The sequence below is a fragment of the Meriones unguiculatus genome, chromosome 19, assembly GCF_030254825.1.
Source record: "Meriones unguiculatus strain TT.TT164.6M chromosome 19, Bangor_MerUng_6.1, whole genome shotgun sequence".
In the NCBI taxonomy this organism is placed as follows: domain Eukaryota; kingdom Metazoa; phylum Chordata; class Mammalia; order Rodentia; family Muridae; genus Meriones; species Meriones unguiculatus.
In genome coordinates, this window is record NC_083366.1 from 23161820 (window position 1) to 23173630 (window position 11811).

At 37.4% G+C, this 11811-nt stretch overlaps 1 pseudogene; it reads left to right on the forward strand.

The window, feature by feature from the left end:
* The first annotated feature begins 976 nt into the window (after positions 1–976).
* Positions 977–10897, forward strand: LOC110539886 (aldo-keto reductase family 1 member C13-like; annotated as a pseudogene).
* Positions 10898–11811: the final 914 nt, after the last annotated feature.

Here is an 11811-nt window from a genome sequence, read left to right on the forward strand (position 1 = left end):
GAGACTGAGGGAAAGGACAACCAATGACTGGCACAACTTGAGACCCACTCAATAAGAAAGAACCAACTCCTGACACTATTAATGATATCTGCTGTGCCTGCAGACAGGAGCCAAGCATAACCATCTTCTGAGATGCTTTTACAACAGCTGATGGAAACAAATGCAGATACCCACAGCCAAACAATAGGCAGAGCACAGGGCGTCTTTTGGAAGAATGGGAGGAAGGATTGAGGGAGCTGGAGGGTTCAAGGATACCACAAGAAGACCTACAGAAGCAGCTAACCCAGGATCCTTGGGGGCTCACAGAGACTGAACCACCAACTAAAGAGCATGCATGGGCTGGACCTAGATCCTCTACATATATGTAGCAGATGTGCAGCTTGGTTGTCATGTGTGTCCTCTAACAATTGAAGTAAGGGCTATCTCTAACTCTGTTGCCTGTCTCTGGATTTCTTTCCCATTGCTGGGATGTCTTGCCTGGCCTCAGTGGGAGAAGATATACTTAGTCTTGCTGTGACTTGAGATACCAAGGAGGATTGGTACTCATGGTGGGGAGGTTCTCTTCTCAGAGAAGTGAAGGAGGTAGGGAGTGTGAGTGTGGGATTGGGAGAGAGGAGAGAGGGGCCTGTGATCAGCCTCAAAGTAATTAAATAAATCAATGAAAAGAGAATAAATTGCAAAAGAAAAGTTAAAAAACAAATATAATCATTTTCATATGAAAAATGAGTGGTTTCCTTTATTACATGTGGATTTAACTTTTTTGTCTCCTCCCTTCTGTTGGTTGTCCATTAGACAGTCAGTAGTAGTATTTAAATAATAGGCACACATCAGTATTGTTTAACTGTTAACCAGACAGTAGCACTGATTAATCATTAGCCAGGTATTTGAAATATTTAAATAGCCAAAGACTAGGAATGATTAACCTAAAAGGGAGTGCCACTTGTTAATAGTGAGTCAGCAAGTGGAAATATGATTTCTGATTCAGGGCCACGGAAGTATCTACTTAGCCAGAGGAGCGAAAAGTTCCATTTCTTTTGAAACACTGAGTTCCAAACTGCAGTGTGTCAAACTAAATGATGGCCACGTCATTCCTGCCTTGGGCTTTGGCACCTATAAACCCAGAGAGGTAGGAATTCATGATTCTCAGTATCTCCAGGCTAAAGCTGTTCCCTGTACGAAACGGCAGATTGCTTGCCCTGCATCCGGGTCTGATTGTTTCTGTACTTGTTGATTATTCCTGTTAAATAGATTTTACAGCAGCAGCTGCAATTAGTGGCTGTGGTAGAAGACTGAGCTGGTTCCCTGGATAGGTCAAGTCAGGATTCAGACCGAACAGGGTCTATATTCATGCTGCATGTCTGTGGGAAAAGATCCCTGTTCACTGTGAGCCATCAGGGAGGTGTGCTTAATGGGGAACAAATGAAAGGCCTAATTTTTAAAATATTTTATTTGAGGGTGGGTGTTATTGCAGTAGATAACGTAACTACAAAGTACATGCCTCAGTTTCACTGGGACATTTGCACTAACTAAGTGATGGACTTCCAGTACAGGGAGAAAGTTTGTTTATTTTTCTTGTGATTCTTGCTGTCACTAGGAATCTGGGCCTGGCAGGATGTGGCCATGTCTTTTTTTCATGAATTTGCTTTTCTGCCTTAGACCTGCCTTGAGTTTGTTTCCATTTGGGGTCTGTCAGCTCTAAGAGTGAGCTTGTTATGAATCTTCAGTCTGTGAGCTCTAGGCTTAAAGGGACAGACCCATGACTAACAATTTTGGCCACTATGCTTTTCCTGTATCTATGTTTCTCAGCTTAATAAAAGATAAGAAAGTCACTGGATTGTCTGTCATCTTTCTTGGTCACAGTTTGCAAGGGGACTTCTTTGTGCATGTGTACAATACACAACACCATGTTTCCTGTTAAAAAGGCAAAATGCAGGGATATCAGCATGATAATTCAGGATGTCTTTCTCTGATTTTCAGACTGTGGGTCATGACCCTTCTGAGGGTCAAACAACCCTTTTCACAGGAGTTGCATATCAGCTTTCCTTGATATACTATATTTACATTAAGATTATAGCAGTGGCAAAATTACATTTATGAAGTAGCAACAAAAATAATTTTGTGGTCGGGGATCATTATAGCATGAGGAATGTATTAATGAGTCAACAAGTCCCAACATTGGGAGGGTTGAGAACCACTGCTGTGGACTAATGCATGAAACAAATACTTGAGGAACACTTAGGTTTGGGGTAGCCTTCAGCATTTCACAGTGAATGTTGTACCACAGCTAAGTGAAGTCTCCCGGGTATAATTCTTAACTGTGGAATTCTTAATTCTAGTCATTTCTTTTAAAAACAAATAATCTTTTGTTGAAGGGGCTGACACCCCAAATGAATAATTTTCAACATGACTTATGTAATCCACTTAGCATAGATTTTCTCCTGTCTATATTTAGGACTGTCAGACAAAGAGAATGGATATGTAGAAAGACTACATGCAGTGCTTTTCTCTGTCAAAGTCTCTATTATTAACCTGGCCTTGCCTGGTATCTGTGATCTTTGCTTTCTCACTCCTTTGTGACAGTGTCTTATCTGGGGGCAAGGAAGAGTGTCTGAGGAGTGTCTGTATAATTGTATGTTGTCCCGAGCAGACTTCCTTGTGTTCATATTGCTTTGTCACCCTGTTACATAATAGAGCATGACTCTAGCAAACCACTGAAACCAGGGTAAGCTTGGCCTTCATCAGTGCTAGTAAGAAAGCAGGGTATAAAATGGTTCTTGGATGGGATAGTCTTGCTATCAATTAAAAAAGAGCCCAAGAAAGTAGTTTTTGGCCCATTACCTCAAATGTGGGCCAAAATATAGGCAAACATTGATCCTGTGAAGATAGTTTTCAGTGACATATATTAGATTTCTGGAGATTTCGTTGTGATTTATAGAATAGAAAGCAGGAATTCAAGGATCAGGGGACAAGGCTCTTGCCTAACAAGTGGTCTGAACATGACTTTGAAAGACAAAATTATTTTCTTGTCTAGTAAACTTTCTGCTAGGCTCACTCTGAGCTATCTCTCAGGACATGTATCTCTAAATACCTCCTTTGATTCCCCCTCTAGGTTCCCAAGAACTGGAGGCTGCAAATCTAGCTATAGATGCTGGCTTCCACCATATTGATACTGCTTTTGCCTACCATGTAGAAGAGGAGATAAGACAGACCAATCAAAGCAAGATTAAAGCTGGGGTTATAAAGAGAGAAGACAAGTTCATCACTACAAAGGTATAATTTTTATGGTATGCAAATGTGCAGATTATGTAAAAAATAACATTAGGGAAGTAAAAATTGTATTACTGGATGAGAAGCAGGTTAAAGGTATCAATTGTACAACTGGGTAAAGGAAAGTAATGGCAGATTAAAATCTATATAAAGATAATTGACTTCTTGGAAATTCTTATTAATGTGCATTTTATTTCTTGATTAATGTTTTCATTGTTCAATAAATGAGCCAACAATAACCTAAAAAAAAACCACCAAAAACAAATGAACAAAAAAACAAACTATAGCTGACTTCACTTTTTTAAGTAAGAGTAAGTAAATCCTGGGTTAAAAGGAATGACTATTACTTTCCTTCAAATTTAAAAAATATCTCAGGATTAGGATAAATGTATATGCATATTTGGATACTCCATTAATCCAGCACAACTTCCATTCTTCAACCTCTGCAGCTTTGGTGCACTTGCTTTCGACCAGAGCTGGTCCGGCCTGCTTTAGAAAGATCACTGAAAAGCCTTCAGCTGGACTATGTTGACCTTTACGTTATGCATTACCCAGTGCCAATGAAGGTAAGTGATTTGTATTGTCAAATGTATATATCTTTGCATGGGGGCATGGGTATCATTTTTATGGATGGTTGAGATAAGTTTCTATTATAATTTTATATAATTTATATGTTACTAATCTTCTGAGAGGGTTACACAAAGAATTTAAGGGATTACAAAATGAGGTGCCCGAGCAATGTTCAGAATCACAGATTAAAACTAACCTCCAGAAAAACTTGTATTTACACATCTTTTACATTTGTACTGCTACATGTTTTCAGTCTTGTCTTGTTTTCTCTCCTGGAAGCAAAAGTGCTTCAAGACAGTTTCAGCTTCAATGTCATTAATGCTTTATTGCTTCTTTGAAACTTTTCCTGCCAAAATTAATCCTGTACAGTCCTGACTGGCCATCATTGGCTCACATGCCTGCTCTTAGGCTAACATGTATTCATATTCATTGTTTATTCTCGATGAGGACTGATATAATTTTTCCTGGAGGTAAAGGCCATGAAATGACTGGGTTTCCCAATGAACATGAAGCATTTCCTTTTTCCCAAAATAAAGAGTATGCAAAAGAATGTAAGTCCACTAGAAAGTCTTTTTGTAAATATCTTTTAATTGTAGGAATTATGTATTTGTGTGTGTGTGTGTGTGTGTGTGTGTGTCTGTGTGTAACAATTAAGGAAAGAGAGGCCATGAATTTTAGGGACAGAAAGGGCATGTATGGGAGAAACTGGAGATAGAAGAAAGAAGAAGGGAAATGATATGATTAAATTATAATTTCAGGAAGAACAGTTTTTATAAAAAAAGAAGCTGTTTATTTATATAGTTAATATATGAGAATACATCAAACTAGTCTGCAAAAGATAACTTTTACAACTCTACATTCATATCACTTCATAAACACAGTATACATTATGATGCCTCATCACTTAATGGCTGTTGTCTTATTTCCAAGATATTCTTGGAAATATATTCAAAAACTATATTTTTTGTTTAATGTGTATGGGTGTTTTGCTTGTTTGTATGTCTGTGCACTCAGTGCATGCCAGGTGCTTGTGGAGGCCAGAACTGATCTTTGGATGCCATGGGACTGGAATTGCAGGTAGTTGTGACCCACTATATAGATTCTGGGAATTAAACCCAAATACTCAGAGAGCAGTCAGAGTTTAATCACTGAACAATCTCTCCAGATCCTCCAAGGTAGTCTTAGAAACATTATCATAGGCAAAATCCATATTTTGGGAGATTGTAACAACTGCTTGCCTTCCAGGCAGGGGATGATGATTTTCCTTCAGATAATGAAGGAAATTTTCTATTGGACTCAGTAGGTTTCTGTGACACATAGGAGGTGAGTATTTTTCAAAAGGACAATAAAGCAAGCAAAGAGAGGGAGAATCAGCTCATTTTCCCTTGGGTATGGAAATTGATTTGCACACATCCATATTAGCTGGAGTGGAAGGGGAGAAATGTATTACTAAAATGTAAGGGAAGGAAATGAAGAAGGACTTAACACAAGAGGCATATGAATATTTTGCCAACTTGTAGTAATAGCCTCTATTTTTCTAGCAATGTTACAGACATTTCTCTTTGGCTGGCAACTTTCTCTTTCTTATCATCATCTTGACTGCTTTATTTAAATCCAGTGATCATTTGGGCAAAAACACCCTTTCGCACCTTTTTTAATGCCTGTGATCAAATTTAGGCTCCTGTACACACTGGCAAGTGTTCTAATATGTGTCTAGATCTAGATTTTTTTTTCCTGTAACCGTTCCATAATTCTGTTTATATTGATGCAGTCAGTTGTAAGTATGACCCTTCATAACCTCTTTCACATCACCAGGCATTGGTTGGAGAAGTGTAAGGGTGCAGGATTGATCAAGTCCATTGGGGTGTCGAACTTTAACCACAAGCAGCTAGAAAGAATCCTAAATAAACCAGGACTTAAGTACAAACCTGTCTGCAACCAGGTGAGGACCCGCCTTCCTTCTCCATCTCTCATGCTTTTCCTTACTTCTGTACTGCCTGACTCCCATTTTATTTGCAATCTGCCCATGTGATTCTCATTTTGTGGAAAAAATATTCTAAGAGCAGTATCACTGTTTCAAAAAACATGGAAGATTCAAAATTTAGCCTTGGACTATTAAAGTACTGGTAAGAAAAGGGACATACTATAGAGCCCTACTGACAACGAATGTGGAGATTTAGAGTTGCTGTCAGACAGAAGTTGAGGGCAAGGGAAAGTGACCTCCCTGAAATGAGAACAATGAGCAGACATGGGATTGTTGGCTGAGAAATTGAGTTAAAAAAATTTATGCAGTGACCAGGACTTGTGTGGAGTTTATGCTTATCACCATCTTATTATGGTCCTTCCTTATGATTTTATTAAGCTTAGCAGCTGCTGTCTTCACCCACTAAACCATCTTGCTGACTGCTATTTTTTTTTGATCAAAACTTGCTAGTCAAATGTTATCAGAAAATTGATTCCGAATTAGTTTTGTCTTTTAAGAAAAATTGGAACAGTTTGATTTTTTTAATTCAAATGGGATATTGCATGTGATTTTCTTATTCTACTATATTGGCTCTAAGCATTTTATTTTTATTTTTATTATTAGTTACATTTAATTAACTCTGTATCCCAGCTGTATCCTGCTCCCTCATTCCCTCCCAACTCCACCTTCCCTCCCTCATCTCCTCCCAGTCCCTTTCCAAGTCCACTGATAGGGGAGGTCCTTCTCCCTTTTTATCTGACCCTGTTTTATCAGGTATCTTCAGGACTGGCTGCAAAGTCCTCCTCTGTGGCCTAGCAGGGCTGCTTCTCCCTTGGCGGGTGGGGAGGTCAAAGAGCCTGCCATTGAGTTCATGTCAGAAATAGTCCCTGTTCCCCTTACTAGGACAACCCACTTGGTTACAGAACCACCACAGGCTACATCTGAGCAGAGTTTCTAGGTTATATCTGTACATGGTCCTTGGTTGGATAAACGATCTCATATAAGACCCCAGTGCCCAGATAAATTTGGTCCTTGTGGAGCTCCTATCCTCTCCACATCATACTAACTCTACCTTCTTTCAAATGTTTCCCTGCATTCTGCCTAGTGTTTGGTTATGAGTATTAGCAGAGAATTCTCTGTAGAGGAATATAAAATGGCAGAGAAACACTGAAAGAGATGCTCAACATCCTTAGCCATCAGAGAGATGCAAATCAAAACGACCCTGAGATTTCACCTTACACCCATCAGAATGGCTAAAATAAAAAACTCAAGTGACAACACATGCTGGAGAGGTTGTGGAGAAAGGGGAACCCTCTTCCATTGCTGGTGGGAATGTAAACTGGTACAACTACTTTAGAAATCAATCTGGCACTTTCTCAGATAATTAGGAATGGTGCTTCCTCAAGACCCAACTATACCACTCCTAGATATATATCCAAAAGAGGTTCAAGTATACAATAAGGACATTTGCTCAACCATGTTTGTAGCAGCTTTATTTGCAATAGCCAGAACCTGGAAACAGCCCAGATGTCCATCAATGGAGGAATGGATACAGAAATTGTGGTACGTTTATGCAGTGGAATACTATTCAGCAATCAAAAATGAGAAAATCATGAAATTTCAGGCAAATGGCGGCTTCTAGGATAGATCATTCTGAGTGAGGTATCCCAGAAGGAGAGACACACATAGTATATACTCACTTATATAGACCTATAAGATATGACAAACACAATGAAATCTATACACCTAAAGATGATAAACAAGAAAGAAGACCTGGGGTAAGATGATCATTCCTCACTTACAAAGACAAATGAGATGGGCATTGGACATAGGAGAAAATAAGTAAAAATACAGGAGCCTACCACAGAGGGCTTCTGAAAGACTCTTCCTAGCAGTGTATCAAAGCAGATACTAACATTCATAACCAAGATATAATCAGGTATCTTTCTCTCATATTCTATCATAGGTTGAATGTCATCTTTATTTGAACCAGAGTAAGCTACTGGATTACTGCAAATCAAAAGACATTGTTCTCATGGCTTATGGTGCTCTGGGAACCCAACGATACAAAGAATGGTAATAAGATAAAAAGGGTAATCCTGTCAAGCAAGACTGTTTATTTGTATCAGAACACTCAGTTCTCAGGGAGAGGGGGATCTTTCTTAGAGGGACGTGGTGAAGCAATATCTTAGTTTCTTTTCCTGTTGCTCTGATAAAATACTCTTGCAAAAGCAACCTAAGGGAGAAAGGGCTTCATACAATTCACAATTCAAGGGAGATCAAGGTGTCAGGAACTTGAAACAAATGGTCAATTCTCAATACAGTCAAAAAGCAGAGAATGATGATTGAACAGTAATGCTAAGAATACTCTCTCTATTTGTTACAATGCAGGATACCCTGTTCAGGAAAGTGGTCCCACCCATAATTAAATCAGGTCTTCCCTAATCAATTTTCATAATAAAATAATCCCCCACAGGCATCCCAGAGGCCCATCTTCCAGATGATTCTAGACTGTCCAGTTGACAATTATCCATAACCATCACACCCAGTTTAACCATCATAATCTTACTGTGTTTTGAAGCACCATAGCAAAACACAAAACTTGGTCTCATAAGCTTATTTTTTCTTTCCTTCTAGGGTGGACCAAAACTCTCCAGTTCTCTTGAATGATCCAGTTCTTTGTGATGTGGCCAAAAAGAACAAGCGCAGTCCTGCCCTGATTGCACTTCAATACCAGATTCAGCGTGGGGTTGTGATCCTGGCAAAGAGTTTTGAAGAGCATGAAATGAAACAGAATTTGCAGGTGATGAGCTCTGGTCCTCATTGTTCTTACATAGTATCTCCCTTATGCTTGCTTCCTTCAAATCGTTCAGAATATTTTTGAGATCAAGTCCATATCTCCTTGTCTCTTCCTCCCTCTTTCTCTGTCTTCATATTTTTAAGATACCGAAGGACTTAACACTGCATATGTTTTGAGATGTGAGTAGTTAATGAAAATAATTTTAAAGTTAGTGTCTCAAATTTAAATAAAAAGATCCTTTTTAGAGCTAGCTCTTTTGTCTCACATGAATTTAAACAAGTCTTGGCTTACCTAATGTTGAAAAAGTGTTGTTTACACGTTAATTGTTTAATGTTGGGTTACATAAATCTAGCGCCCCATGCAAATCACTGATTTGTGTGATGTGTTTTGAATTTTTGCTCTAGGTTTTTTGGAAACTATCTAACTTTGGATGATGTCAACATCTTTTTTTTTTTCACAATCTACTCTCGAGATTAGCTCTTGTCTGTAGTGTTGTTCAATTTTAACAAATCTCAAAAACATTTTTTTTTCATTTTTACTTGGTATTTATTAACCAGGAATGTTTTGGTAAACAATGTTCATCATTTTTGGAACATACATTTACATTGCCTTTGAGACATAAAAACACAATTCATTCAAAAGCTAATGTCTTTGTTTTTCTGACAGGTTTTTTGAATTTCAGTTGTCTCCAGAGGACATGAAAACCCTAGATGGCCTGAACAAAAATTTTCGCTATCTTCCAGCTGAGTTGTAAGTCATGCTGATAAACACCCCTCCTCAATTTGTTTTAGTCAAGTAGCTCCCTCCCTCTTCCATTCATGATGTTTCAGAAACTAAATGCTCTGCTTGTCTGTAGCAAGTTTCCCATGGAGACAATTAATACAACATTTGTTTCCAAATTTTTGTAATGGGATGTGTCAGCACAAAATACAGAGAAGGTTTCCAAAGTCATGCTCAAAAGTAAGAAGAGAACCTTCAGGAAAAAGCTTAAGAACATTAAGCCATTCAAACATCTTTAGTTTCCCTTTATGTTCTCATGGTTACAAAATTTGATAATGGACATTGGTTATAAATGATGACAAAGAAATAATGGATATAGGTACATATATGTGCATTTGTGCATATTCATCTCTATCTAACTATCTAGCTATCATTTCTCTATTTTCTGCTTGTAAAATTTTCATTCTTAGTAGAAATAAATATGATAATATTTGAAGGAGGATTAGAAAATCTACAATGTAAAATTGGGGTATCTATCATGATTATTAATATTTTTGTTAGTCTGGAGCAGAATAAAGCTGACGAAAGAGATATAAATGAGTGATTGAATCAATGTTATAAGTAATAAATATTTCTAACCACATTTTAACAATTAATAATGCTCACCATTGTATATTTTGGAGTATTATTCGTATATAGAGTCCTACAAATTATACTGTTAGCTCCTTGGACATGGAAGCCCATTTTATCAATGACATTCTTTTCCTAACTCAATCTAATACAATACAGTATGTTTGATGGGCAGAGACTGAATAATTAATGAATTACTAATAGTTAATGTAAGTGAAAGTAGTAGGCATAACTGATGCATGGTAAGATATTTTTGTGTTGCCTAATGTCTATAGAATTACCTTGAACTAAAGATGACATAATGGTTTTCTCCTTTTATTAGATACAAAAGTTGGAAATGATTTTTGGCCCTTCTCACTTTGATCCATAGATGAAGCTAAGAGAGACAAATATTTATGAATACTGGTCTTTGTGTTTTCTGTTCTAAGCAAATAGACCTAATTTAAAAAATTATAAATCATATTTAAAAAACATTTCTTATAAAACAGTGTAAAGGACTATAAGAGTATGTCATTCTGCAACTAATCAGGGAACAAAATGGTTAGCTTTTACCTCAATTGTAGCTTCCTAGATATCACATCTTTACATTGTAAAAATATATCATACAGTGTATGCTTGTTTTTATTTCCTATTTTAGTTTTGCTGACCACCCGGAATATCCATATTCTGAGGAATATTAACATGGGAACCTGGTCATGACTTGTGCCTGATATCTCTGTGTGTGGGCAATGATGCTGGTGATCTGTCTCCGGTGCAGTTGGGTGGACATGTCATTTCTGATCAATGAGGGTTGCTTAGCAACTCATATTCGACTGAAGTACCAGCTAATGGTCTCAAAGAAAAGGAATTTATTTTTTTTAATTTTTTATTTAACTTTTATTAATTACACTTTATTCCTTTTAATTTTTATGATTATTTAAAAATAAATATAATGTTTTCACTCAAAAGATATTTCTTTTTTTTTTTTCTTTAATCATTCCTACACAAAATTGGTTTTGGTGCACTAGTTTGTGAGTGGTGTTTGGAGATGACTATTCCCATTTTATAAACATTTCAGATGAGGGGATGACTGCTGGTAGTTGTCACATAGTCCATGATTCTCAATCTGGAAGGTGAGCTGGACATGGTAAATTTGATCAATAGTGCCTGGGCTCTCACCGGCTGCTTAGCATTAGAGACTTGGAACTGGAGAGTGAGAGGCATTCCTGAGACAGGTTAGGCTCAAAGAGGTGACATAAGAACTGGCCCAGCAGGATCATTAAAAGTCAGGATGGGGGACTTCACGGGCAGGGAATTGACTATAGCTCTACATAGACATGATGTCAAGGTTGCTTTTTTCTGTATGTATGTAGAATGTATGTATGTATGTAAATATGTATATATATATATTACATACAAAGATGCTTTTTATACGTTTAACCCAATGACACAGCAGAGTTAATCTTAGCATTTTTTTAAAAGAACCAGTTTTAACTATAATAAATAAGAATTGTGATGCATTGACGGAATGGTATCTAAGAATCTCTGAAACTTTAGTGTATAAAGAGGTTAACACAATGTTGGACTAAGAAGCTTCAAGTTTTTCCCAATGGAAACATCAGAAAAACCTTGTGACCCAGGATAACTCACATCATACAGGCTCTGGTAAGGAGTTGGCTGTCTACAAAAACCAAGAAAGCACCCAATAATTAGTAACACATAGTTCCAAAGTAGATAGTTTTACTGTGTTTTATATCCTACATTGAAATGCCTGGCACCGTGTGGTATTGGCATGAGAGTGGCATCAACACTTGCCATTTTTCTTTAAAGAAGTTATAGCAACTGATATTATAGGTCCAGTAATTGAAAGACCCATCATACC